Source organism: Giraffa tippelskirchi, chromosome 1 (genome assembly GCF_054371585.1).
Source record: "Giraffa tippelskirchi isolate mGirTip1 chromosome 1, T2T-mGirTip1v1.2.pri, whole genome shotgun sequence".
Classification (NCBI taxonomy): domain Eukaryota; kingdom Metazoa; phylum Chordata; class Mammalia; order Artiodactyla; family Giraffidae; genus Giraffa; species Giraffa tippelskirchi.
Window position 1 is genome coordinate 172335465 of NC_137275.1, and position 26880 is coordinate 172362344.

General features: G+C 41.1%; 1 protein-coding gene and 1 long non-coding RNA gene across 3 annotated transcripts in view; one reads left to right on the plus strand and one right to left on the minus strand.

The window, feature by feature from the left end:
* GNAQ (G protein subunit alpha q) overlaps positions 1-26880 on the minus strand; it is a 469675-nt gene that overhangs the window by 437189 nt on the left and 5606 nt on the right. The gene's annotated exons all lie outside the window — the stretch shown is intronic.
* LOC145512405 (uncharacterized) lies at positions 14627-25462 on the plus strand. The gene is made up of 8 exons (XR_014058499.1): positions 14627-14954; positions 16369-16486; positions 16883-16932; positions 20076-20265; positions 20940-21018; positions 21442-21537; positions 23487-23682; positions 25344-25462. It is a non-coding gene; the product is annotated as an uncharacterized LOC145512405 (long non-coding RNA).

Here is a 26880-nt window from a genome sequence, read left to right on the forward strand (position 1 = left end):
GATTTGGGAGCTGACAGACGTGGCAGGCCCGGCTCTGGCCTTCCTATGTGACTGTGGGTGATTCCTCTGTTTGGCGTGGCTATTTGACTGTGTTTCAGAAGAGCTGCCACATCAATTTGCAGTTTGGACAACTGGCCAGGGGCAAAGACATCCTGAAAAGAGACCTAATTTAAGGAACTTTTTGAAACCAGTCTTTCTAAAAGGTATGTTCTTCCAGCTGTGGAAACAACCTAAGTAAAGCCTCATAATTCCTCTCCCTTATACTTCCAATGCCAGAAACTAGAAGTGAAAATAAGTTGGTTAATAAAATACATACTTGTACGATGTGGTTAGAGCCTGAACTTGGAGTAAGAGTAGAAAGGGGGTCAAGAAAAGAAGAGGTTTAGACAAATAAGCAAACAAACAAACAAAAAACTCCCCTTCAAATTATTTTAAGACACCTGCAATAGTTTCAGTCCATTTCAGGGCTCAGCCAAGTTTCCAAAAGCCATATTGCTGTTGTTGAAGCTTCTCACAGAAAATACTAAAGTAAACAAGCTTGTTAAGAATTGCTTATTTTTCCTCATATTGTTTATATCTGTTGCTCCATGTTCTCCAGTTTCAGACTGACAAAAGACTGCTGGGGTAACTCATAAAGACTAAGGGCTTGGCCTCGCTTTGTTTTGTTTTTACTCGGACAAAAAAATGGCTACTAAGTACAGATTCAAATACCTCTGTATGGTTGAGTGCTTTTTGGTGTTCGTGGGTGCCTGAGGTCTGTTTATTTTGGGAAGCATATTGGTATTCATTTCCACTAGAAAGTAGCAGAAGGAAGTCAGATCCTTTTTTTCCCACAGAAAGAGAGCAATAAATATTTTTAAAGAATATTTAGAAAGGTTGATCAGTGATAAGCAGGAGCATGTCAAGAAATATTACATGTTCTGTTTTAGGAACTTTGAAAGTGCTTAGTGCCTGAGAAATCAGGAAAGCTGCTTTTGTTGTAAGGAAATGGCAATTTGAAAGTAATCTATTTCTAAATCTCAGGGGTGGTACTGTGAGTCTATCCAAAGATCTGAGGTCTAAGCACAACGGAAAGGGGAAATGAAAAATAGGGAACAAGAAGAACCCAATTTAGAAAAGAGATAGCCTATTCCACCGAAGAAACACTGGACACAGATTTTGTACTAGGCAATAGGCATTTTCACGCAGGGCTGTTTGAATTACCAATAGATTTCCAAGTGAGAGATCAGTTAAGAACTGAATCACATAGGAATCGAAATATGAAAGAACATCGTATATTCATTTTGTAGAGGATTGGCCCATTATTCCTTTCTGTATTTTTAATTTTATACAGCTATCCTTCCAAGCTGAAGAAATGGATGGCTTCTGTGTGATTTCATTACTGGACATTTCTCTGACACTGTCACCTACATGGTTATTAAAATTAAAAAAGTTTTCAGAAGACTTTTCAGATTTTTTTCAGAGACAAGACACAATTCTCACCACTAAGTATTCGAACCTCAGACCAAAAGAACCCATTTGAACATCTAACCAAAAGTAAGATGGACATATGACTTACAACAGCTCATGGGATTTCTGGCTACAGACAACGGCTGCCTGGTCTTTAGCCAAGCCCCTTAAAACAGGCTAGAGTTGCAATAGTTGATCTCTGAGACAGTTACATGGACAATGATACACTCCTTCCTGTGCCAGATATAGATCTATTCAAGTAAATTGACACAACAATCCCTCTTTGAATAATCTATCCCACAGAAGTAAAAGCACTAAGATTTAAGTCCAAGAATGTTTATTGTAGCAATATTTAAAGGGGAAACAAGGCTGAAAAAAATCAATGGCTGTCACTAGGAATGGTCAAATGAATGTTGGAACCTCCATTCTATGGAATATTATACTGCTACTTAAAAATGAGTTAAATCCCAATCTAATGATGTCAGGTATAGTAACCAGCATTTTTAGAATGCTTACTATGTATGTGTCAGCTCTGAACTGTGTGTTTTACAATCTTATAAAATGAGAATTATTATTTTCTCTACTTTATAGATTAAAACTGAGCACAAAGATTGTTACATAATTTTCTGAACATACCAGAACTAGTTAGCAAGCAGCCAGGATTCAAGCCTAGTAAGTTTAATTGTGCTTTTTATCCCTATACTAGCTTACAAGGTGCAGAGAAATGGAAAGTGAAATAACATTTGAATACTAACAAGCAACCCCCCAAAACTATGTACCGTGTATAAATATGTATAAACGTGAAGAAAAGTATGGAGAGATGCAACAAGATATTAACATGGATGACCCTAGGGAGCCAAGTGTGGGTGGGGATGGATGGATTGGGAGAGCTTATTAATGCTTTATTTATACATCTTTGCATGGCTTTCCAGGTTATAGGCAGCACATCTAATAGCTGTATCTCCAGTCTAATTGATAAAGTTCTTTGTGTATCCACAATACATTCCAGGATTCATCCAAAGAACACTTATTGAATATTTATTATAAGTCAAGCCCTAAATCAAGCATGAAAGTGCAAGTCGCTCAGTCATGTCCAACTCTTTGAGACCCCATGGACTATACAGTCCATGGCATTCTCCAGGCCAGACTACTGGAGTGGGTAGCCTTTCCCTTCTCCAGGGTATCTTCCCAATCCAGGGATCAAACCCAGGTCTCCAACATTGCAGGCAGATTCTTTACCAGCTGAGCCACCAGGGAAGTCCAAGAATACTGGTGTGGGTAGCTTATCCCTTCTCCAGGGGATCTTCCTGACCCAGGAATTGAACCGGTGTCTCTTGCATTGCAGGTGGATTCTTTACCAGCTGAGCTAACAGGAAGTTAGGCATAGGGATACATATATTAAAGGTATCTAGAGACACTTCAAGGAGACAAATAGAACATGTCATAAGCATTAGAACAGCAGTAAAGAAAGAAATTAGGGACAGTTATTACAGGCAGGATTCAGGTGTGAGGGGAGCAGTGGAAAGAATGGTAGTCCTGAAATATTTCCCCCCAAAGCAGCACCAGACAGCCTTAGTTCAGCAATTCCCTATATTCCCCTATCATCTTAACTTCACTATTATTGCCTCTTTTTCTTTTATTCTGTTTTATTTCAGTTCAGTTTCTGGCTTATAGAAATAGAAAGGTGGATTAAATACAGCCTGGGCTTGAAATCCTAATTCCAGTTTACTAGTTGTAAAACTTTGGGCAAGGCATGTTTTATTTCTCTGAACCACAGCTCCTTCATCTGTTAAAATCTGATATTAGGAACTACTTTTAGAACAAGGTGAATATCCTGCGTATCTATTAAATACCTCCCCCAATTTAAAGGTTAAATACAACTACATCATATATTTTGCCCATAAATCTGCAACTTGGGCTGAGCTTAGTTGTTCATTCCTACTCCACACAGTGTATTAGTTGGGATGGCTTGACTACAGCTGAAGGAGCCATTTCCCAGTTCACTCTCATGGCTAGCAAATTCATACTGGGTCTTTTCCACACTGGTCTCTCCATGAGGTTCTCTGGGCTTTCTTTGGGCAACTAGATTCTAAGAGCAAATGTTTCAAGAGATAGCAAGTGCAAGCTAGCAATCTCTTCAGGCCTGGGCCCAGATATTATACAGACTCACATCTGCTGGATTCTATTGGTCAAAGCAGTCACAGAGCCCACCAAGATTCAAGAGAAGGTGTGTATTAGGAAACAGTGAGGAATACAAATCTAGACAGCTCATGGCCAGAGAAATTCCTGAGACAAAGAGATGCAGGTTCTGGCAGTAGAAAGTTGGGCCTGAGTGAATTGAAAGGGCGAGATTGAGGAGATACCTCACCTAGCCCAGGCTGTAAGCTGCTTGAGTTATAGAAATCTTTGGAGAAACAAATAAGTGTTCAATAAATGATTATAGAAGGAATGAATGACTATAAGAAAATTGACTGTAAGTGTAAACATGGGGGATAAACCCCAAGAGCCTGGCATAACATAAAACTAGGGATCAGCAAACTATAACCAGCAGACCAAATCCTGCTTATCACCTGTTTTTATAAATAAAGTTTTATTGGAATACAGGCCTTCCTGTTCACTTATATGTTGCCTATGGCTGCTTTCACGCCATGATAGCAGAGAGAGTCACTGTGACAAAAAACCTACAGACAACCAAGTACAGAATATTTCTCTCTATCTTATACAGAAGTTTGCCAAGCTCTGTCATAGAGCACTGACATCTGAACAGTCTACATCCACACTTCTTATCAGTTCTCCCTTATTTCCTGTTTGCTTTCCTTTATTACCAAAGGTATCTGCTACTTTTCAAAAGTTTGCTTTACACCATTTCGCTTTTATGAAAGACCTACACTAGTACCTGCTTTCTCTAACCAAAAGAAACCCAAAGAGGATTTGCGCTTTTACCGAGGAAAAAAGAAAAAGCAAAAATAGTATCAGTGTTAGTCTTGCAGGAAGCCCTTAGAGAAGTAGCAGGAACCCTGAGCAGTGTGAGTGGCACCACCAAGCTCCTTTCCTGGGAACTTCCCTCAGCACCTCAGCGTCAAGCCACCATAGCCTTGAACTCTGCCTATAAGCATCTCTGCTTTACCTGGATTTGCTCTGTGTATCTGTTAGCAAGATGTGTCATAAGGGAACTGCTTCTTTGCTTTATATCATTTCAGCCTAGGGAAGGTTTCATGGGAATGCTCTGCATTTGGATCACGGGGGAAACCTGTATTTATCTATCATGGGGTACCCAACCCGCCTGCCAGTGCAAGAGACATAAGAGATGCAGGTTCAATCCCTGGGTCAGGAAGATCCCCTGGAGAAGGAAATGGCAACACACTCCAGTATTCTTGCCTGAAGAATCCCATGGACAGAGGAGCCTGGTGGGCTACAGTTCACAGGGTCACAAAGAGTAGTACACAATGAAGCAACTTAGCATGCATACACATGTACCCAAAGCCTACGTATAACTTCAGGGGAGAGAGGGGACTTGATCCTAAGATCCAGGAGAAAAACTTTACTTGAACCATTCCTACTTTAACAGATGCAGCTACTACAAATGGAAGAAGAGGAGAAAAGGAATGGTTAGAGCAGAAAGAAAGAAAGTGAAGTCGCTCAGTCGTGTCCAACTCTTTGTGATCCCATGGACTGTAGTCTACCAGGCTTCTCTGTCCGTGGGATTTTCCAGGCAAGAGTACTGGAGTGGGTTGCCATTTCCTTCTCCAGGGGATCTTCCTGACCCAGGGATCAAACCCAGGTCTCCTGCATTGCAGGCAGACACTTTACCCTCTGAGCCACCAGGGAAGCCCGGTTAGAGCAGACAATCTAATAAATAATTTGATGCTCTTATTAAACAATTCATTTAACTGCCCCCTTTTTTGTGACAAGGACTGACTGCTACATTTATACCACATTTGCCTGCCATTTTGCCAAGGAGTCTCAGTTAGGTACAAATAACAAAACAAATTCTGGGTAATTTAATCAGAAAAGGATGATGGAAGAAGGCAAAGTTTTTATGATATTGTGATAGTATTACAGCCCAGAAACAAGGAATATTCAAATTCCCTACAGAATTCCTAATGGAGAGAACCAAATAGGTGGAATAATAGGCAAAAGGCAAAGACATTATTACTTTTTAAATTATTAACAAGATAGATAATGTAAGTCTCTCTCATTGACTCTATGTTCAAAAATATGGCTATGATGATCTGAGTAAGTCCTCCTACTCCTCTACATGTGAACAACACAATTGTACTTGCAGAGGAGAGGATGGTCTGTACCCTGGCCCACTTACATGCGCAACCTCAAGGAACAGAAGACGAAGAACAGCGTTTTATATCTTTGCACCAGGGTTGAAATTTAGGACCAGCGAATTCTTTGTTGGGAAGAAGGGTGTGCTATATAGGATGTTTAGCAGCATCCCTGACCTCTACCCATAAAATAATATCACACATCCACTCCCAGATGTGACAACTAATAATGTCTTCAGACACTGATAAATGTTGCAGGGAGTGAGGGTGGGGAGAGGGTGGGTGGGACAAATCCTTCTGGTTGGGAACCACTGGAGAAGAGAATGGCTGGTCTGTCTCTGGGAAGCAGACTCTGCTTTGTTCTGAGATAGTAAGACAAGAGGAGACACACAGGGATGCAGATTTAAAAGTGCAATAACCCTACCCATAAGTAAATAAGAAAACAAACAAAAACAGCCAGTACCTACCTGGGTTCTTATGATGCTGATTAACCACTCTGTCCTCAAGGAACCAGGAACAGGTGGACAGAGAAAACTGACATGTCCCCTCCACTTTCATTTTTGACTGCCTCTCATTACCTCAGGATGGCACACAGAGACTAAGGTTGCTGATAGTGGGCTCCAGGCACACAGGGTGCGATGGGTAATTCTGTGTGTCGACTTGACTGGACTAAGGAATGTCCAGATAGTTGGTAAAACATTATTACTGGGTATATCTGTGAAGGCATCTCTGGCAGAGATAAGCATTTGAATAGACCAAGTAAAGGAGACTGTCTCCACCAAAGTAGGTGGGCATCTACCAATCCATCAAGGGTTTGAATAGAACAAAAAGGTGGAGCAAGGGCAAATTTGCTCTCTTGCTTGAGATGGGATGTCCGTCCTCTCCTGCCCGTGAACATGAATGCTCCTAGTTCTCAGACCATTAGACTCAGATGAAACACCATTGGCTCCCCTGGTTCCCAGGCCTTCGAGTTTCAAATGGAATTATACAACCAGATTTCCTGAGTCTGCAGCTTGCAGAGGGCAGACGGGGGGGCCTTCTCAGCCTCCATAATCTTGTGAAGCAGTATCTCACATAAGTCTTTATACACATATATTCAATATGTCCTATTAATTCTGTTTCTCTGGAGAACCCTAATACACAAGGAGAAGGGGAAAGTTCCCAGGACACTAAAAAAGCCCAGGCAAATGAGGACAAGTTGGTTACTTCATCAAAGGTCAGTAATACTTTAAAGTACTGAGGTCTTCCTGAAACTTGGAGGAGTCCCCGCAATATTAATTACTTCATCACTTCTCCTTAGAACCCTCCTAGAATTAGCTTAGCTACGCTGCCTCAAAGCCTCCAAAATGAGGTACAATAATATATTAAGTTAACTTAAAGCCTAACAGGATACTTAAATTCACCTTCTATTTTCCATTCTCTACGCACAATCAAGGGTCTTCCCAGGTGGTGCTAGCGGTAAAGAACCTGCTTGCCAATGCAGGAGACATAAGAGATGCAGGTTGAGTCCTAGGTGGGGAACCCAGAGGCAACTCACTCCAGTATTCTTGCCTAGATAATCCCATGGTCAGAGGAGCCTGGAGGGCTACAATCCATAAGATTGCAAAGAGTCGGACACAACTGAAGTGACTTAGCACACACACAGGCATAATTGTGACGTTTAAGCCAGCTCACCAGAGTTTGTAACCCAAATCTAAGTAAAACAATGAAGAATATCCCAAACTTGAAACATGTGACTTGTCTTCCATTTAATTCACTAGAGAGACGATGGATCCTAAAACAAATTCACCCTCCTTTTGTTGAAATTAAAGTCTGAAAGAAATTACACTCCATTATTCTCATCCTTGTTTCCTATTTTGTTCACTCTCAATTAGAGTTGCTTCACTCACATGGAGTCTCAGTTTCTTATTTCACAGCTGTGGCCTATAACATCTTCCACTGGGATGGGTGGAGCTCCCACAGACTGCTCTAAAATTGTATGAATCCAAACCCACTTGTCTCACTGCTCTGGCTTTCCGAAGTTCATAGGGTTAGTAGAACATACATGAACATCAATGTCTACCCCTACAAAGTACATATGAATACTAAGTCATGATAGCTGTTTATTTCATGATAGCTGTTTATAAGCCAAATTATTTCTCTAGATCCCAGCATATGATATAATCCAGACTGCACCGCTGTTGGAAGTCAAAGAACATAGCAGAGACTTAATGATTTCTGAGGGCAGACCAAAAAACAGGAGAGAGAAAATAGAAGCCAAGCTTCATATTTTTCTGGTTCTGACTATAAGACTAATGCCTAGTTTTATGAGACAATCATATTTCTCTTTGAGTTTTGAAGCAAACTTGAATCCTGGAGGCACAGTATTTGGGCACAAGCTTTTAAATATCCTTTTCAGCTCTTAGATTTTTAATAATCTCACTGAATTTTTTTCTATGTGTCAACCTAATAAGGGCTTTAATTTCTCTATAAATATTTGTTTGAAACAAATTCACCTTCTATACCAAACTTCAATCACAATTCAACACAGCTGAACCTACAAACTTAGCTCATATCTATGATTTGAGCTTATAAAATGAACAAATTAGAAGCAGTGTGAGGCCATTTGCTGGTGGAGACTATGATGGTGAGGGGCCAGAGTAGTGGATTCCAGGACCTAAGGACAAGCCACATGAATCCAAAACTGAATTCCACAGTGATTTTCTTTTCCTTGTAACCTCTTCAAAGTAGCATGAAGAGGAACTAGATTTGGAACTACCATTCTAGAGCCACATACCCATGCCAAGTACCAAGAATTAAAATTTCAAATGTTTCACAAATTAGTGTTCTCTAGTCCTCAGAAATCAAATGGTTTTTGTAGTTTAAAATACTATCCCACAGTCATAGCTGAGTAATACAACAAAGAGAAACATGAGCTCTGGTAACAACAATGACAAACTACACCACTCAGTTCAGTTCAGTTCAGTCGCTCAGTCATGTCCGACTCTTTGCGACCCCATGAATTGCAGCTCGCCAGGCCTCTCTATCCATCATCAACTCCCGGAGTCCACCCAAACCCATGTCCATTGAGTTGGTGATGCCACCCAACAATCTCTTCCTCTGTCGTCCCCTTCTCCTCCTGCCCCCAATCCTACCCAGCATTAGGGTCTTTTCCAATGAGTCAACCCTTCACATGAGGTGGCCAAAGTATTGGAGTTTCAGCTTCAATATCAGACCTTCCAATGAACACTCAGGATTGATCTCTTTTAGGACGGATTGATTGGATCTCCTTGCAGTCCGAGGGACTCTCAAGAGTCTTCTCCAACACCACAGTTCAAAAGCATCAATTCTTCGGTGCTCAGCTTTCTTCACGGTCCAACTCTCACATCCATACATGACCACTGGAAAAACCATAGCCTTGACTAGACGGACTTTTGTTGGCAAAGTAATGTCTCTGTTTTTAAATATGCTATCTAGGTTGGCCATTACCTTCCTTCAAAGGAGTAAGCGTCTTTTAATTTCCTGGCTGCAATCACCATCAGCAGTGATTCTGGAGCCCAAAAAACTAAAGTCAGACACTGTTTCCACTGTTTCCCCATCTATTTCCCATGAAGTGATGGGACCAGATGCCATGATCTGAGTTTCCTGAACGTTGAGCTTTAAGCCAACTTTTTCACTCTCCTCTTTCACTTTCATCAAGAGGCTCTTTAGTTCTTCTTCACTTTCTGCCATAAAGGTGGTGTCATCCGCATATCTGAGGTTATTGATATTTCTCCCGGCAATCTTGATTCCAGCTTGTGTTTCTTCCAGCCCAGCGTTTCTCATGATGTACTCTGCATATAAGTTAAATAAGCAGGGTGACAATATACAGCCTTGACGTACTCCTTTTCCTATTTGGAACCAGTCTGTTGTTCCATGTCCAGTTCTAACTGTTGCTTCCTGACCTGCATACAGGTTTCTCAAGAGACAGGTCAGATGGTCTGGTATTCCCATCTCTTGAAGAATTTTCCACAGTTTATTGTGATCCACACGGTCAAAGGCTTTGGCATAGTCAATAAAGCAGAAATAGATGTTTTTCCGGAACTCTCTTGCTTTTTCGATGATCCAGCGGATGTTGGCAATTTGATCTCTGGTTCCTCTGCCTTTTCTAAAACCAGCTTGAACATCTGAAGTTCATGGTTCATATATTGCTGAAGCCTGGCTTGGAGAATTTTGAGCATTACTTTACTAGCATGTGAGATGAGTGCAATTGTGCGGTAGTTTGAGCATTCTTTGGCATTGCCTTTCTTTGGGATTGGAACGAAAACTGACCTTTTCCAGTCCTGTGGCCACTGCTGAGTTTTCCAAATTTGCTGGCATATCGAGTGCAGCACTTTCACAGCATCATCTTTGAGGATTTGAAGTAGCTCAACTGGAATTCCATCACCTCCACTAGCTTTGTTCGTAGTGATGCTTTCTAAGGCCCACTTGACTTCCCATTCCAGGATGTCTGGCTCTAGGTGAGTGATCACACCATCATGATTGTCTGGAATGTGAAGATCTTTTTTGTACAGTTCTTCTGTGTATTCTTGCCACCTCTTCTTAATATCTTCTGCTTCTGTTAGGTCCATACCATTTCTGTCCTTTATCGAGCCCATCTTTGCATGAAATGTTCCCTTGGTATGTCTAATTTTCTTGAAGAGATCTCTAGTCTTTCCCAATCTGTTGTTTTCCTCTGTTTCTTTGCATTGATCGCTGAGGAAAGCTTTCTTATCTCTCCTTGCCATTCTTTGGAACTCTGGATTCAGATGGGAATATCTTTCCTTTTCTCCTTTGCTTTTCGCTTCTCTTCTCTTCCCAGCTATCTGTAAGGCCTCCTCAGACAGCCATTTTGCTTTTTTGCATTTCTTTTCCATGGGGATGGTCTTGACCCCTGTCTCCTGTACAATGTCACGAACCTCTGTCCATAGTTCTTCAGGCACTCTGTCTATCAGATCTAGTCCCTTAAATCTATTTCTCACTTCCACTGTATAATCATAAGGGATTTGATTTAGATCATACCTGAATGGTCTAGTGGTTTTCCCTACTAGGCCTCCTGGAATGGATAATTTCCATTTCTATTCTTGACATTTATTCCTAAATTATCAATGTGGGGAGGGTGGTAAATAAACTGCTTCTGGACTTATCTACTATTAATTTTGGGCCTTTGAATAGGAGATGTTTTTAAAAGTCACATCTCCACCTGTGATCTGGAGACACAGAGAATAAGCTAAAAAGTAGAGTGTACCTGACTCACAATTTCCAGTGCTGTGAAAAGGAGAGACCACATCAACAGGGTGGAGCACAGAAAGGAAAACAGTCTCCTGGGAGCAATTCTGACTCATTAATGTACCCTATACTGATTCCACAATAGAACCAGCAGGAGTCGTCCTAGCCTCCCATTGGGAGGCAAATAATTACTTGCTGGGAAAGGTAATTCAAATGGGGTTCTTATAGAAAGCAAATAAGCATATGTAAGTCATACTATCGGATAAAAAAATATCCTTGGAACAAAAGAAACAAAGTGCAGAATGAAAGAATGCAGGCTATAACAACATAAAATTTCCCTATTTCCTCCTGCTAGTTTTCTCCTCCCAATTTCTAAAACGCCTCTAAACTAAAAAGAGAAGTGACAAGCATCATGACTCAGATTAATATAAAATGAAGCCCTGTTTGTGTCTGCAAATACATAAAATGAAATACATAAGATTACAAAGAATATCAGTAATATTGATATGCAATGGTCAAAGTATTAAAATAACATTTATGGTAATGTAAGTGCTGCATTATTAACAAAAAACCAATATCTAACAGCTGATCTACTACCAAAATTTTATAGTAAATTATATTACAAGATATCTGCAACAACTGTAATGTGATGTGCACACAGAATCTCCACCCTGAGTCCTCTGACACATTTCTTCCACTGTCAGTATAAGGGTTAACATGTCTGTTTCTTTTGCATGGCCCCTTGAGAACAAGAAGTATTGAGAAGACCCCAGACCATTTCAGTGCCTCCCTTCAGAGTCTCTGAATCTAAGGACGGAGGAAAGCTCTGATTCTGGAGTTGTATCAGTACAACCAACCTTAAGAGGTTCCTTGAGACCTCCCATAAAATAAGCCTTAATCTCTTTCAACCTATTTTTCAAAGTTCTGTGCCAGCCTACGTGTTGCCACTGAATTTTAAAACTATTGCAACTTGGGTTTGGTGACTGGACTTCCATGGTGATTTCACTTCTGATAAACAGCACCACATGGAAAGCAAACTAGAGTCTTCAATGCCAGCCTTGGGGAAGTCTGGGATTGGGGGAGTGGTGAGTATTCCCTTTTGAGGATACCTCCCATCCATGACATAGTTGTTGGTTGGAGACAGGATGTTGAGGCAGTGGGCATGCCTGTATCATTTCCAGGGCCTTATGTCTGCCATGATGCTCAAATCTTAACTCTATTATTAAATCTTCTTGGAGTGTTGTTATCAGTGAACCCTTTTCTTCTTCAGCCCTGATTAGTTCTCACTAATCACAGAATTCAGGTAACTCCAGGGGTTATTGGTGAAACCTGATAATTTCTGGCTATAATTTTCTCCCATTCTGACCTAAACTTATTTCTTCAAGCAGGGCTTCCCTGTTCTTCATCATTAATGGCCAGTTGTAGACATAGCTCCAGCATGAACTAGTCATTAGAAGCCCTTTCATGTTGATGCACAGTTATGATTCCAGTTGATTGCCAATAGGTTATACAACCCACTCTGCAGGTCCCAGAATATAGAAAGAGTTAATCTAGAATATAGAAAGAGTACAGAGAACAGGTCAATGGCAGGTGCTTGGAACAGTGGCTCTCAAACTCAACTGCCTGTTATGATCACCTGTGGAGTCTTTGAAAAATGCTGAGTCCTTGGAAAACAGTATTGAAGTTCCTAAAAAAACTAAAAATAGAACTACCATATGATCCCACAATTCCACTCCTGGGAATGTATCTGAAAAAAACAAAACACTAATTTGAAAAGAGACATGTACCCCAATGTTCACAGCAGCATAATTTACATTAGCCAGGATATGAAAGCAACCTAACTGGCCATCAACAGATGAATGGATAAAGAAGATGTGGTACATGTATGTGTATACATATATATATGTATAATGAAATATTATTCAGCCATAAAAAGAATGAACTTTTGCCATTTGCAACAACGTGGATGGACGTAGAGACTATTCAATGAAACAAGTCAGACAGAGAAAGACAAATGCTGTATGTTATCACTTACATGTGAAATCTAAAACTTAAAATGAATGAGTAAAGTAAAACAGAAATAAACTCAGAGACATAGAGAACTAACTAGTGGTTACCAGCAGAAAGAGAGAAAGAGGAGGAGCAAGATAGTTATAGGGGATTAAGAGATACAAAAAACTATGTATAAAAATAAATAAGCAACAAGGATATATTGTACAGCACAGGGAAACATAGCCATTATTTTTATACTTCAAACAGAAAATAATGTATTAAAACATTGAATCACAATATATACCTGAAACTAATATTGTATATCAACTATACTTCAATTTTTTAAAAAAGTAAGAAAAATGTTGTGACCAGAACATATCCCTATCAAGTAAATCTGAATATGTAGAATAGGACACAAGCATTATTACATTATTATCACAACTATGAAAAGACAAAACAAATGATTATCTCAGTATCTCTTTGGGTGATATGACTACTCATTGCCCTTTTTCATTTTCTAAGTTTCTTTGCAATTTTAGCTTTCTGCCATAACTGTGTATGGCTTTTATGATATGTAAATGATTAATCCATTTTTGATTTAATAACATTCAAATAGGAATAAAGCTGCAAGGCTTCATATTGTTACTGAAATGCAAATCTGTGTACCTGATGCACAATGAGGCCAAATGATACCAAAACATCGGGGTTTGGAACAGAGAAAGGTTCATTGCAAGTCCCACAAGGAGATGGGTGACTCATGCCTTAAAAAACCCCAAACTCCCCAAAAGCTTTCAGCAAAGCCCTTCTATAGGAAAGGTGAGGGAGGGGTGTGGTTAGTTGTTGCAAACTTCTTGGTGTCAGATTATTTGTTCTTGAGGTCAGGTCATGGTCAGGTAATGACATTTCTGTAAATCTCTACCAAACAAACATTATTCTCTGTTCTGACAAGGAAGGGTGAGGTCCCAAGGCACAAAACTTTCACCCTCTAAGGTCCTGATCCTGATTTAAGAGGAAGCAGAGCTAGTTGGGAGCTCCCTCAAGGCTAGTTCCCCAGATTCTGCCAGCTGTCATCACTGAGGGAGCCAGGCACCCAACCCAACTGGCCCTCAGTGTCCTCAGGCCCCCCCAAAGAGGGGAAGACCAGGCCCCACAGATTGTGATCCAGGCAGATGCCACTGCTATTAGGTTGCAGAGACCAGGATGGAGGAGAGGTTCACCGCTCCTCAAGGCCTGGGCCAAGGCTGGTGGGTGGCCTTGGTGAGGGTTCTAAAGCCTTGCAGGACACAGCCCCAAGCCTGTTCTCTGGGCACCCCAGCTCACCCACTGGCCTAGGGCCAGGTGAGCTGGAGGGCCTTGGGGAGAAGGCTGGGATCTGCCTCTTACCTCACTCTCCACCTCACAACCACCACTTAACTGTTGTCCCAACCCCCTCACTAACTGTCCTTTCTTAACAGTTGGTTGCTTGTGGGTGGTGCCCACTGCTGCACTATCCAATGGCTGAGCAGGACCACTAATGGGTGGCTCATTGACAGTTCCTTGCCAGTGGGTGGGGCCCACTAAGGCACCAACCAATGACTGAGCAGGACCAATTGCCTTGTAACAGGGTGTGGAGTAATGATGCATGACAATGGCTGCTGTGCTAAGAGCTCACTGCACTCTGTTACACACAGACTGCTCACCCAGGCAGACTGCCTCTGCCATTGGGTTGCAGAGGTGGGGATGGGAGAGAGGTTCATTGCTGCTTTAAGGCTTGGGCCAAGGTCAGTGGATGACCTTGGTGAGGATCCCGGAGCCCTGCAAGACACAGCACCTAGCCTGTTCCCTGGGGCCCCCGACTCATCCCAAGGAGAAGGCCAGGACAGCATCTGACTTCACTGCCTGCCTGACGACCACCACTACATCAACTGTTGGCTGAATGACCGACCAACGGTCGCCCAATAACAGTTGGCAGCTTGGAGGAGGGGCCACTGCAGGGCGAACCAATAGCTGAGCAGGACCATTGATAGTCCTGTGGTAATCGTTGCCTGGTTATGGGGTGGTGAGGGAATGGCCCGTGAGTAACTGGCACATACCAACAGGGTCGTGCTATGGGATGCGAACGGCTGTGTTCTGTTAAAATCTTGTAGAAAGACAAAAAAATCCCCTGCTCTGAGAAGTAAGGGGAAAGGTGATGAGCAAAGAAAGTGGGAGAATCTGAAATAACTTGTTTTCATATAACTTGAGTTTTTTAGTCAAGCACGTGACAACACTACAGGTTGTAACCTGGAGTTTATGAACTTTGGTCAGTCCAACAATCTCCAGAAATTGAGTGGAAGTACTGAGTTTCTGTGAATGTCTTTCTGGTAAAAGATATTCAATGAGTTAAGCAGATTTTCAAGGAGACTCACAACTCCACTGCTTCAGATTCTTGGTGTCTGAAGATGTGATGTAAGAATCACCTGCATGGGAAATACCATGGGTTTTTGTTAAAATGCAGGTTCTAAGTTCTACTCCAGGCCCACTGATTTAGAAATGTTCAGATAAATAAGATACTTTTTTAAAATTAAAAGTAAGCCTCAATTATTCCATGGGTTATACTAAAAAAAGAAAAAATTCAGTTACTGTTACCTACAACCACAAGGATGAATCTTAAAAGTATTATGTTCAATGAAAAAAGCCAGACACAAATGGTTATGTAATATATAATTCTACTTACATAACATAGGGGAAGAGGTAAGCTTATAATGATGGAAATCTGATCAATGTTTTCCAAGGACAGAGGGTGAGTGAGGGATTGATTAAAAAGGGAAATGGAGGAATTTCGGGGGTGATGAAAACCCCCAAAGATTCTATATCTTGAGTATGGTAGTAGTTACATTATGTATACATTTGTAAAAATTCATAGATGTATATACCTAAAAGGGGAAATTTTATGTGTGTAAACTATATCTCAATAAAGCTAATTTTAAAAAATTAATTTCATCTGAAATTCAAATTTTGGCTTATATTTTAATTTACTGAATGTGTCAATCCTGTCTGATACTGAAGTGAAAAAACTCCTTTTTTAAAAAGAACCTCTAGTAATTTGTAGCTACACCATATACAGATGTTTCATGACTTCAGTGCTAGAGCTCTTCTGTGAACTTAATACTATACCACCAACCACTGGACAAACAAGATTGTATCACTTGTTTACGATGGCCTGGGTAACTCTGGTCCCTGCCTAGAGTGGATTTTTACAGTAATTAGAAGCAACCATGTGCTTTATACCACAGGCTGCCCAGTTTTGCAATGTACAGTGGCTAGCAGGAAGAAATTTTTGTTTTGATCATTTCAGCCTGGCAATTTCAGACAGTGCTGATGCCTCTTTGTGGGCTGAAACCAGGAAGTCTGGTTGAAAAGTTGCTAATGAAAAGGCAGTAAGGTAGTGTTTTCCTTTCTGTTTCAGAAAGGGACCTGCAAACACTAATAACCATCCTTTTGCTGAGGGAACATTGCCACCTAGCAACAGAATCAGGCTCCAGACCAAGGATACATTCCAGCTACACATTTTCAAGTGCATGGAGGTGCAAGTTTGGCCTTTAGTTGCTTTCCTCTTAGTATTTAGGGTCTGTATGCTTTCCACGGAAAGCAAGAGAAAGAAGTCATTAACCAGTAGAACCTAGGTTTGTGAAAAGCAAGTGGAAAGCATCTTTCTTTAAAAAAAAAAAAAAAGACATAATATATATAAAGAGACTTAATATAAATAAGAATAGATTCCCTTTAGTAAGCACTGTAAGTATGAGGAAAAAATAAGCAAAACTAAGTAAACTACATTGAAAGAAACTTCTTCCTGCCAAAAGCTATGTGTATGAAATTCACATTTATTTTGCAATTAATAAATGTCCAAATTTCTGACATATACAAAAGGCTGAATAAAAATGATCAGCAGTTAATACACAGAATCTTATATATAAAAACAGCAGGTCACAGCTTCGAGTCGGTGGTGGCTGAGGTCCTGCAAGGTTGACAGGTGATTTCTTTTCTTCTTCTTTTTATTTATTTTTAATTGGAGTGTAATTGAGGGAGGGAAGCTGGAGCATTTTACTTTGTCCAAATATTCTTCCGCTGCACTGGCTCGTGACCACCCGGGCAGCCGCGTGCCTGGTGCAGGCGGTCCTGGCCGCGGTTCAGGTGACTGGGCGCCTGTGTTCCTGCTGTCCTGACCCATTCCTAAGCTGTGAGACTTGCCACCGGGCTTCCTGCCAACGGCACGCACATCTCTTCCTGTTGCGTCTGGACTCCCAGAACTGACCTCATGAGGGGTTAAGTCACCTTGGAGAACCCACCTTCCAGAAAACATTCCCCATGGTGCATCTGAAAAGACTTCCTCATAGTCCAAGGGGAGTGTAATTTCTGGAAGAATCTGGTTCATGCTGTGTTGGGGGAAAGAGTTTCCTTATTGTTTGTCTTCTTCATCAGATGCTTGGCCTCTGTCACTTGGCAGAAGCTTCTGGTGAGCTAGGGAAACTTTACAGGACCTGATTCCAGCAAACTCATGGGCAGTTGTGCCACCCTGCGGTTTTGCAGGTTCTTGAAAAGTGGGGTAACGTCAAGGATGTCCCAGTTCACCCCGTGTGACCTTGGGCAAGTAAGCGGTCCTATTTGCCTTGCCTGTGAAGGGTCAGTATGCTCTCCAGTTGTTCTTGAATCTCCTTCTGCACAAGAATCCCTTGGGATGCATGTGTGGAATGTTCTAACATTGTCCCCCATCCCCAGAATTTCCGGTTCCGTAAGCCTGGAGGTGGGGCCCAGGAAATCTGGATTTTTGATAGGTGTCACTGGGAATTCTGATGCCAGTTGTTTCTGTACTACCTGTTGAGCATTATTATTTAAATAATAATGCACCATTCATCACATGCTCAGTCATGTCTGAATCTTTGTGATCCCATGGACTGTAGCCCATCAGGCTCCTCTGTCCCTGGGATTTCCCAGGCAAGAATACTGCAGTGGGTTGCCATTTCCTCCTCCAGGGGATCTTCTCTACCCAGGGATGGGACTCACATCTCCTGTGTCTCCTGCATTGCAGGCAGATTCTTTACCACTTGAGCCATTGTCAACAATAAAGTGCCTTGCTCATGTGAAGAAGATTGTTCCTGGTACTAAAATTAGGAATTACTAACCTTGCATTGTCCACTGTCTTTTCAAGGCAGCCAAATAGATGAGTTTCAGAGTGTGAGATTGCTCTTTAAATTCCCCACCTGAAAAGTCAAATCTGTTGGAATAATTTTCATGATGGTTTATTTTTTCTTCCTTATGTTTTCTGAATTACCAAGTGAATGCATGTTTGCTTAAAAAAATTGCAAAGGATACTGCCGTGTGTATGGTGAAAAAAGAAGGATCATTTCACTCTCCTGCCAATTCCTCTAGCAGCTCTGACTAACTGGGGCCCATGTGATGGGCTTTAGAGCCCAGAAATCTGTTTCATTTTTCAGGTTCCCCAGGTGACGGCAATAATCAGCTAGATATTAGAAATGCTCTGAAGTGACTTTTCAAATATTTTCATCATTCAGTCCCAAACAAGAAGTTGACTTTAACCCATCTTTCTATTTAAAATTCATGAAAATATCTGCCCCAGATCCGATAGGACTCATTAAATCTTGTCACAGTGCTGTCGGTGGAGGCCGCTTGGTGCTGATGGAGCTCCTGATGTGTGGGGACCAGGGAGGGAAGCTTCACTCTGCAGCTTTGGGGGAGCAGCCGGACGCCTCTCTCCCCAGCGCCCCTCGGGGTGTGAGTGATGGGAGAGAGGGGCAGCTTGTTAACAGTCCTGGCCTTCAGCCCCAGGGAACAGACTGAGCACCCCTCCTGACTTCCTATGCACTGGAGATCCGTGTTGAATATGTACAGGTCTTAAATTGCTCTGAGAGTCACCAAGAGGGCTGTCCTGGGAAACCAGTGATTAACGCTGGTGGTGTACAGCACCGCTGGTTGTGCAGATGAGCCTCAAAGGGGCTTCTCCTGGTGAGATTCTGGAGAGAGGTTCTACGCAACAGACAAATTAGACAAACCTCTGGACGTGTGGAGTCCTGCTGTCTCTTGGTTGCTGTGTCCTACTTTGCTGCCTGTGTGAAGCCTTGAGCACTGCAAAGCTGGGGCTGAAGAATCAAGATACTGGGAGAACCCAAAAGAGCGCTGGGAACGGTCAAGCCAATCAACTCTTTTTTTCAACACCTCCTCAGCACAAAAGGAATATGTTCTCCTGATAGTGAATTTCAGATGATTTGAAGAAGCAATAGCAACAAAAATTCAAGACTCAATCTTCCCACCTGCAGATGGTCACCATTAATATTATAGACTTGTGTGTGTGCTTGCATTTTTTTAAATTTTATTTTAAATTAAAGTATAGTAGGACAGGGAAGTCTGGTATGCTGCAGTCCATGGGGTTGCAAAGAGTCGGACATGACTTAATGAACAGTAACAAATAGTTGATTTACGCTTCATTCCTTTTTTAAAAAAACAAAATTGGTCATTGTCTTCTTTGGGAAAAATATCTTCATCTCCTTTGCCCAGTTTTTCATTGAGTTGTTTGTTTTTCTTGTTGTTGTTGAGTTGTACACGTTCTTTATGTATTTGGGACATTAACCAACCCCTTATCAGATATGTGATTTGCAAATATCTTCTAAATACTGTATGACTTCGCTCATATATGGAATATAAAAAATGAATGAACAAATGAACATACAAAAGCATTCAAAAACAAGTGGGTAGGCAGTTGCCTGGTGATCCAGTGATTGCGAATCTGCCTTCCATTGCCGGGGGCACCAGTTCAACCTCTGCCTGGGAAGCAAGATCCCACATGCTGCGGGGCAACTAAGCCCTCGAATCCCAGCTAGAAAGAAGTCTACAAGCCCAGCAGAAGAGCCTGTGTGCTGCCAACTGAGGCTGGATGCAGCCAAAAAATTTTTAAAAAGTAAATATTAATAATAAAAAAGATGGGGAGGTAAAGAGAACAGAGTGGTGGTTACCAAAGAGGAAGGAATTGTGTATATTTATGCTCAGCCGCTCAGTCGCGTCCGACTCTTTGCGATCCCATGGACTGTAGCCAATCTGGTTCCTCTGTCCATGGCATTTTCCAGACAAGAATACTGGAGTGGGTGCCATTTCCTTTTCCAGGGGATCTTCCTGGCCCAGGGATCCAACCCATATCTCCTGCATTGACAGGCAGATTCCTTACCATTAGTGCCACCTGGACAGAGAATAGTGGCACGGAGGAATGGAGGCATGTAAGATGGATAAAGGAGATCCGCTCCATGGTGATGGAAACTAAGTTTTTGGTGGTGGACGTGCTACAGAATACACAGATGTAAGAATATAATGTACACGTGAAACTTACATAACGTTAGCGATCAATGTTAGAAACTCAATAAAAATAAACTTTAAAAAATTGGAAAAAAAAAAAAAAAAAAAACAGCATTACTTGGAAGCATTAAGCTTGGCTCCCACTTGAAATTCCAGGATTAAGAAAATGTTCCTCCCAAATCTAGCTAATCCTGCAGTCTCCAAACTTATGCCTACAAAATTCACTAAGTCTCCTGCCATGTGTGTTTCTAATATAGGAAACAAATCTTGCCATCAGAGAGGAGAAACTAGTTAAAATTTCCCAAGCATTTGATGTGGGCTTTTTTTTGACAGCTTAAATAGTAACTCCTGGCTTAGCACAACCAATTTTTTAATAAATATGTTCTTGTGACCTGTAGCAACAAAGATTATATTGCTGTAATAAATATTTACTGTCTTTTATTTGATGCTGAAGAATCATGATTCCAAGGTAGTGTGTGGTCTTACAGTTAGTTACTAAGTATGGATATGTTTTATAAATTTGTATAACCTCCATCAATGAGATTATTTCACATAGAAAAAAATTTTGAATTTTCAATCAAAGCAGTCACCTATTTCTTATGGCAAACTTATAATGGGTCAGACATAGAACTACAAACACATAAAGGAAAGAAGAGTATCGTTATGTCCATTTTACAGGTGAGAAGACTGAAGCTTGGAGGGCATAAGTAATTTGGCTGAGATCACACAGCTAGCAAGTGTCAGAACCACACTTCAGGTGAGGGTGGGATGATTTGAGAGAACAGCATTGAAACATGTATATTACCATATGTAAAACAGATGGCCAGTGCAAATTCACTGCATGAAGTAGGGCACCCAAAGCTGGTGCTCTGGGACAATACAGAGGGATAGGGTGAGGAGGGAGGTGGGAAGGGGGGATTCAGGATAGGGGGGACACCTGTAGACCTGTGACAGATTTATGCTGATGTATGGCAAAAACCATCACAATATTGTAATCATCCTCCAATTAAAATAAATAAATTAAGAAAAAAAGAACCACATTTCAATGCCACTGGCTGGAACTCCAGAGGATGAGAGTTCCTTACTAGCAAGGCAGTAAACAATTTAAATACTTGGCTACATCTCTACTTAACCCAGGCTAAAGCAGGTAATGCCTACATACCTAGTCAATCTTCTTCAGGTTGTATCCTAAAAGAAGGATGGTTGAACTCCAAAGAAACCCACAGCCAGATCTCAAGGCCATCTATCCTACCACAGAAGACTCCAGCTGTCTCAGGTAGGGTACTGGACACTGGGGAGTGTTCCAGTAATCAAATGCTATCCTAAACCAACTACCTAAAACCTGGTGGATTAAACGACCAACCATATTTCTTCTGCTCACGAATCTGCAATCTGGACAGGGATCAATGGAGACAGTTCATCTCAGCACCAACTGGTACAGCTCAAAGGCTGGCATTGGAGTCATCTGAGGACCTCTTCACTTACATGATTGGTGATTAATACTAGCCGTGGGCTGGAACTTTAGCTGTGGCTGCCAGTCAGAATACCTAAATGTGACCTTCTCGTGTGTCCAGGGCTTCCTCACAAAATGGTAGTTAGGTTCCAAAGACGAGCATTCTCAAAGAAAGATTCAGATAGACGTTGGATTGCCTCTTATGACTTAACTTTAGAAATCACTGAACCTCACTGATGTGCATTGAACTGTGTCCCTTCAAAAGACATGTTCAAGTTCTAACCCCCAGTATCTGTGAATGTGATGTTATTGGGAAATTGGGTCTTTGCAGAGGCAATAAAATTAAAATGAGCTCATATTAGATTAGGTTAGGCCCTAACTCAATGACTTGTGCCCTTAGAAGAAGAGGGTGATTTGGACACAGGACACATAAGGAAGAATGCCTTACATAACAACAGCAGAGAATGAAATTATGCATCTACCAACTAAGGAATGCCAAGGATCTCTGGCAAACACCAGAAGCTATCAGAGGTATGAACAGATTTTCCCTTGTGTTAGTCACTCAGTCATGTCTGACTCTTTGTGACCCCATGGACTGCAGCCCATCAGGCTCCTCTGTCCATGGGATTTCCCAGGCAAGGCTACTGGAAGAGGCAGCCATTTCCTTCTTCAGGGGATCTTCCCAACCCAGGGATTGAACCCAGATCTCCTGAACTGCAGGCAGATTCTTATCATCTGAGCCACCAGAGAAGCCCGGATTTTCCCTCAGAGCTCTCCAAAAAAACTCAATCTTGCTGACATATTTATTTCAGACTTCCAGCTCATAAGAGAATAAATTTCTGTTGTTTAAGCCATCCAGGTACCTGGTTATGGCAGTCCCAAGAAAGTAATACACTCACATCTGCTGCATTCTATGCATTGAGACAGCCACAAAGTCCCACCCAACTTTAAGGGAAAGGTAAACAAACTCCAAATTTTAATGAAGACTAGCAAAACTCTGGAAGAGACTGTGAAATCTGAAATACTGCTATCATCATTTTGGGGAAATAGAATTTGCTGCAAGAAGAAAACTTCAATCCATAACACTTGACCATCTTTGGGCAGCTGCTTTGCTGAACTCTATGTCCTGGACTACCTCAAGTTTTCAATATATTCTTGACTTGATGTTGAAAAGATATTGAGATTAGAATTCACTTCTTACTACATTGTGTGCTGGGGTTAGTTTCATAAATGAAGATTTATCCTATATACATATATATATTCCCTCAAAGGCAGTAAGAGCTGCAAACACTGTCCATTTTTTTTTATCACTTCTACAAAAAGAGCTTTGAATTGACTTTTGTATATGGTTTGACATAAAAACTAGTGACAATCTAGCATGTTTATCCATTTGTACCTAATTTAAAGGATTTTGTGATCCAAGAAGCTGTGCTCTGAGGATGCTGTGTCCTCTTTACTGCTGAGATACAGCCAATTCATGCATTTTGGCTGCCGTGACATGAGAAGTCAGTGTGAGCCTCGGTGGTGAATAAGCCCAGGTCCAGGGAGTCCCATTCCTCTTGTGTTTAATGTCAGTGACACCTGCTAAGGAAGAATTCTTCCTCCTCTCTGTACAGCTCTGAAAAAATGGATGATGGCCCCTGGGTTGTACCACCTGTGAGCCCTGGGAGTGGACACAGAGCACTAGAAAGCGTCCCCTAGTACCAGTGCCCTCATCTTCCTGCCATTATGCAGCCACTGAGCTTTACTTTTTTTTACATGTTCCCATACAGACAAGAGTTGGGGAAGAGGAGTTGGACATCTCTCCAAGACAATTCCCACTGTCCATTTGGGACTGTTGCACACTAGCGCCCTCAGTATAGAAATCCTGTCTGACTGTTCTACCACTCGGGTGTGTATGTAGATACAAAAATAAGAACACAGTCCCAGCTGACACCTCAATTACAGCCGCAAGGCTGAGGCACCCAGGTAAGCCACATCTGGGTTCCTGAAACCAACAGAAACTGAGATCATAAATGTGTGTTGCTTTAAGCTGCTAAATTTTGTGGTAATTTATTATGAAGCAATATATGATATGTACTCATTTGCATCTGGCTCTTTTCAGTCAACATTAAATTTGTGAGATTCAGCCATATTTTTGCATATAGCAAGAGTTCGTTCACTTTCATTGTTTACTATTGTATTGAAGTTACTACAGTTTATTCCCTTCTTGGCCCATATTTGGATTATTTCTAGTTTGGGACTATATGAACAGTGCTTCTTTGAACAGTCTTCTGTATGTCTTTGGGACATATATGTACATAAATCCACTGAAGATACCCTAGGAGTGCAATTGCCAGGTCACAGGCTAGGCTTCCACTCAGCTTCCCACAGTATGGCCAGCAGTTTGTAAAGTGCTGATACTACTTTACTGCCCCGCTAGCAGTGCATGGAGTTCCAGTTACTCCACTTTATCCACTCTCTTTCTCATCTTAGCTATACTAAGGTGGTGATACATATAGTGATATCACATTGTGGTTTTAATTGCATTTCCCTGATTAATTATTGTTTGCTTTAATTTAATTACTTAACTTTCACTTCCCTCATTAGGATGAGCATCTTCTCATGTTTTTTGGTTATTTTGGATATTCTCCTTTGTGATATGCCTGTTCGAGCATTTCCCATTTTTCTGTCAAGTGGCCTTTTATTTATTGGGCTCTCATACAAACTGGAATCAAGTTCTTGTTAGAAACATATTGGAAAGACTTGTCATTCTTTGCAAAAATCCATTTATTGAAAAACACTGTACTGTCACCTTTGCCATAAATGAAGTGACCACATATGAGTCTAAGTTCAAACCTTCCTGTTCCGTCGCTCTATTTCAATTCTGTGTCAACACCACATTGTTGTAGTTATCATAGCCTTAATGAGTCTTGCTGTCGGATAGCGTGAATCCTCCAGCTTTGTTCTTATTTTTCATGTCTTACTATTGCTTGGTCCTAACTAAATTTTAGATTCAGTTTGAATTTATTCACACATTCGCGTGTGCACACACACACACATGCACACACACACACAGGGATTCTGATTCCTATTGCAATGAATTTGTAAAATGTGTGGAGATCACTGTTTTCCCTATTGCATCAAATCTGCACTAAGTGTGGAGATTATTGATTTACAATGCTGCGTCTTGCAATCAATGACCATGATATATTTGCCCATTTATTTACATCTGATTTAATTTCTCTCAATAAAGTTTCTCAGTTTTGTGTGCAGAATTTATGCAAACTTTCCAGTATACTTATTCCTAGCTGTTTGACTTAAAAATAAAAATGAAATACTTTTACTATAAAATAAAACATAGATTGAAGGAACCATGTAGACAAATTTATAGCTTAATGATTTTCCAAGACAAATTCCCTTGTAATTGACACTCAGGAGAAGAAACAGAACTTTGCCTAAAGCCCCTCCATATGTCCTGATCCAATTATAACTCCTTTCTTCCAAAATATAATCATTTTCCTGACTTTTATAGTTAGCTTTTCCTTAAACTTCTTTATAAGTGTATCACCCAACTTTACCTCCCTAGACAGCATGGTTTAGTTTTGCCTAGTTTTAAATAATGATTTTTTTTATTTTTTAATCTACAGGTCACTTTTTCATCCTGTTATTGCCCTTCAATTTATCTGCTGAAGAACGCAAGGCATTTGACATGTGGCGTTTCCAATAATACAAGTTTTCCTGAATACATGTCCATGGTGCAGTTCAACACGTTCCTCCGTTCTCTATATTTCCTATAAAATAGGAAACTGATCAATTCTTTTGGAGAGACTATAGATAGTGATGTATTACTTCATCAGGAAGCAGACAACACCTAGCTCTTTTCTTTCTGTGGTGTTAGCAACCACTGATACTTAGTGACTAGATCTGTTAACTCATTAGAGTTTGCAAAATTATGATATCCAAATTCAATCATTTGTTTTTCTTTTACTGGCTGAAATACTTTCCTCTTTTCCCATAGAAACTGTCCCACAATTTCAAAAAGTTCTCAAAGGTGAAAAAGTTTACACGACATTTATCAAGTTTGCAAATGCCAATAAAAATGCTAAGGCAACACTGTCCAAATTGCAATCTTCTGTGAGAACACCCAACTTTAAATATATACACACATTCTAAATTCAACTTAAGATATGTGACATGTTTTGGCCAATGGAGTGTTAGCAGACATGGTGCTAGCAGAAGCCTTAAATGGGATTGTGCGGTTGGGCTCACCTCTTGCGTTTCAGTGAACTCTGTAAGAAGACCATGCCTGGGAGCTGCAGCCCCACAGTTGGGCTCCAGAGTAAGATGTGTGAGACAGACCTCAAAATACACAAAGCATGGAGCAAAATCACCCACTTAGAGGTTTAAAAGAGAGACACTGCAGCTACCTCACAGGTCCAAGAAAAATAAATCCTTGTTTGTGTAACTGAGTTTTGGGGCGATTCATTCTAAAGCACTACCACAGTAAGAGCTGACCAATACAACAGTCTCCAAATCATTGTTATGTAGATGGCTGCCACCATGTTTACATGTAATTGTGTATTCAAATTTTGAGACTTCTTGGTACCTCTCCACGGAGAAGGCAATGGCACCCCACTCCAGTACTCTTGCCTGGGAAACCCCATGGACGGAGGAGCCTGGTAGGCTACAGCCCATGGGGTCGCGAAGAGTCAGACACGACTGAGCGACTTCACTTTCACTTTTCACTTTCATGCACTGGAGAAGGAAATGGCAACCCACTCCAGTATTCTTGCCTGGAGAATCCCAGGGACGAAGGAGCCTGGTGGGCTACAGCCCATGGGGTCGCACAGAGTCGGACACGACTAAAGCGACTTAGCAGCAGTAGCAGCAGTAGGTACCTCTCCAACACATTTTACACGGTTGAAGTTTCCCCAAATAAGTTTAGTAATGTACCATAAAGACGTCTCCCTAAGCTTTTATTAAATGTAATGCAAAGTCTTTCTATTCATTTTCTGCTTGTAGGTAGTTAAAATGCTTTTCATGAATCTAAAAGAATGGAAAATTGTAAAGAAACATCTTTGTGGATAGCTGTTATTCACAAGGTAAAATGATAAACAAAACAGGCATTTCACTGAGTGTAGAGCACTGAAGTTACGGTGCCTCTAAATGCCAAGTGAACAAAGG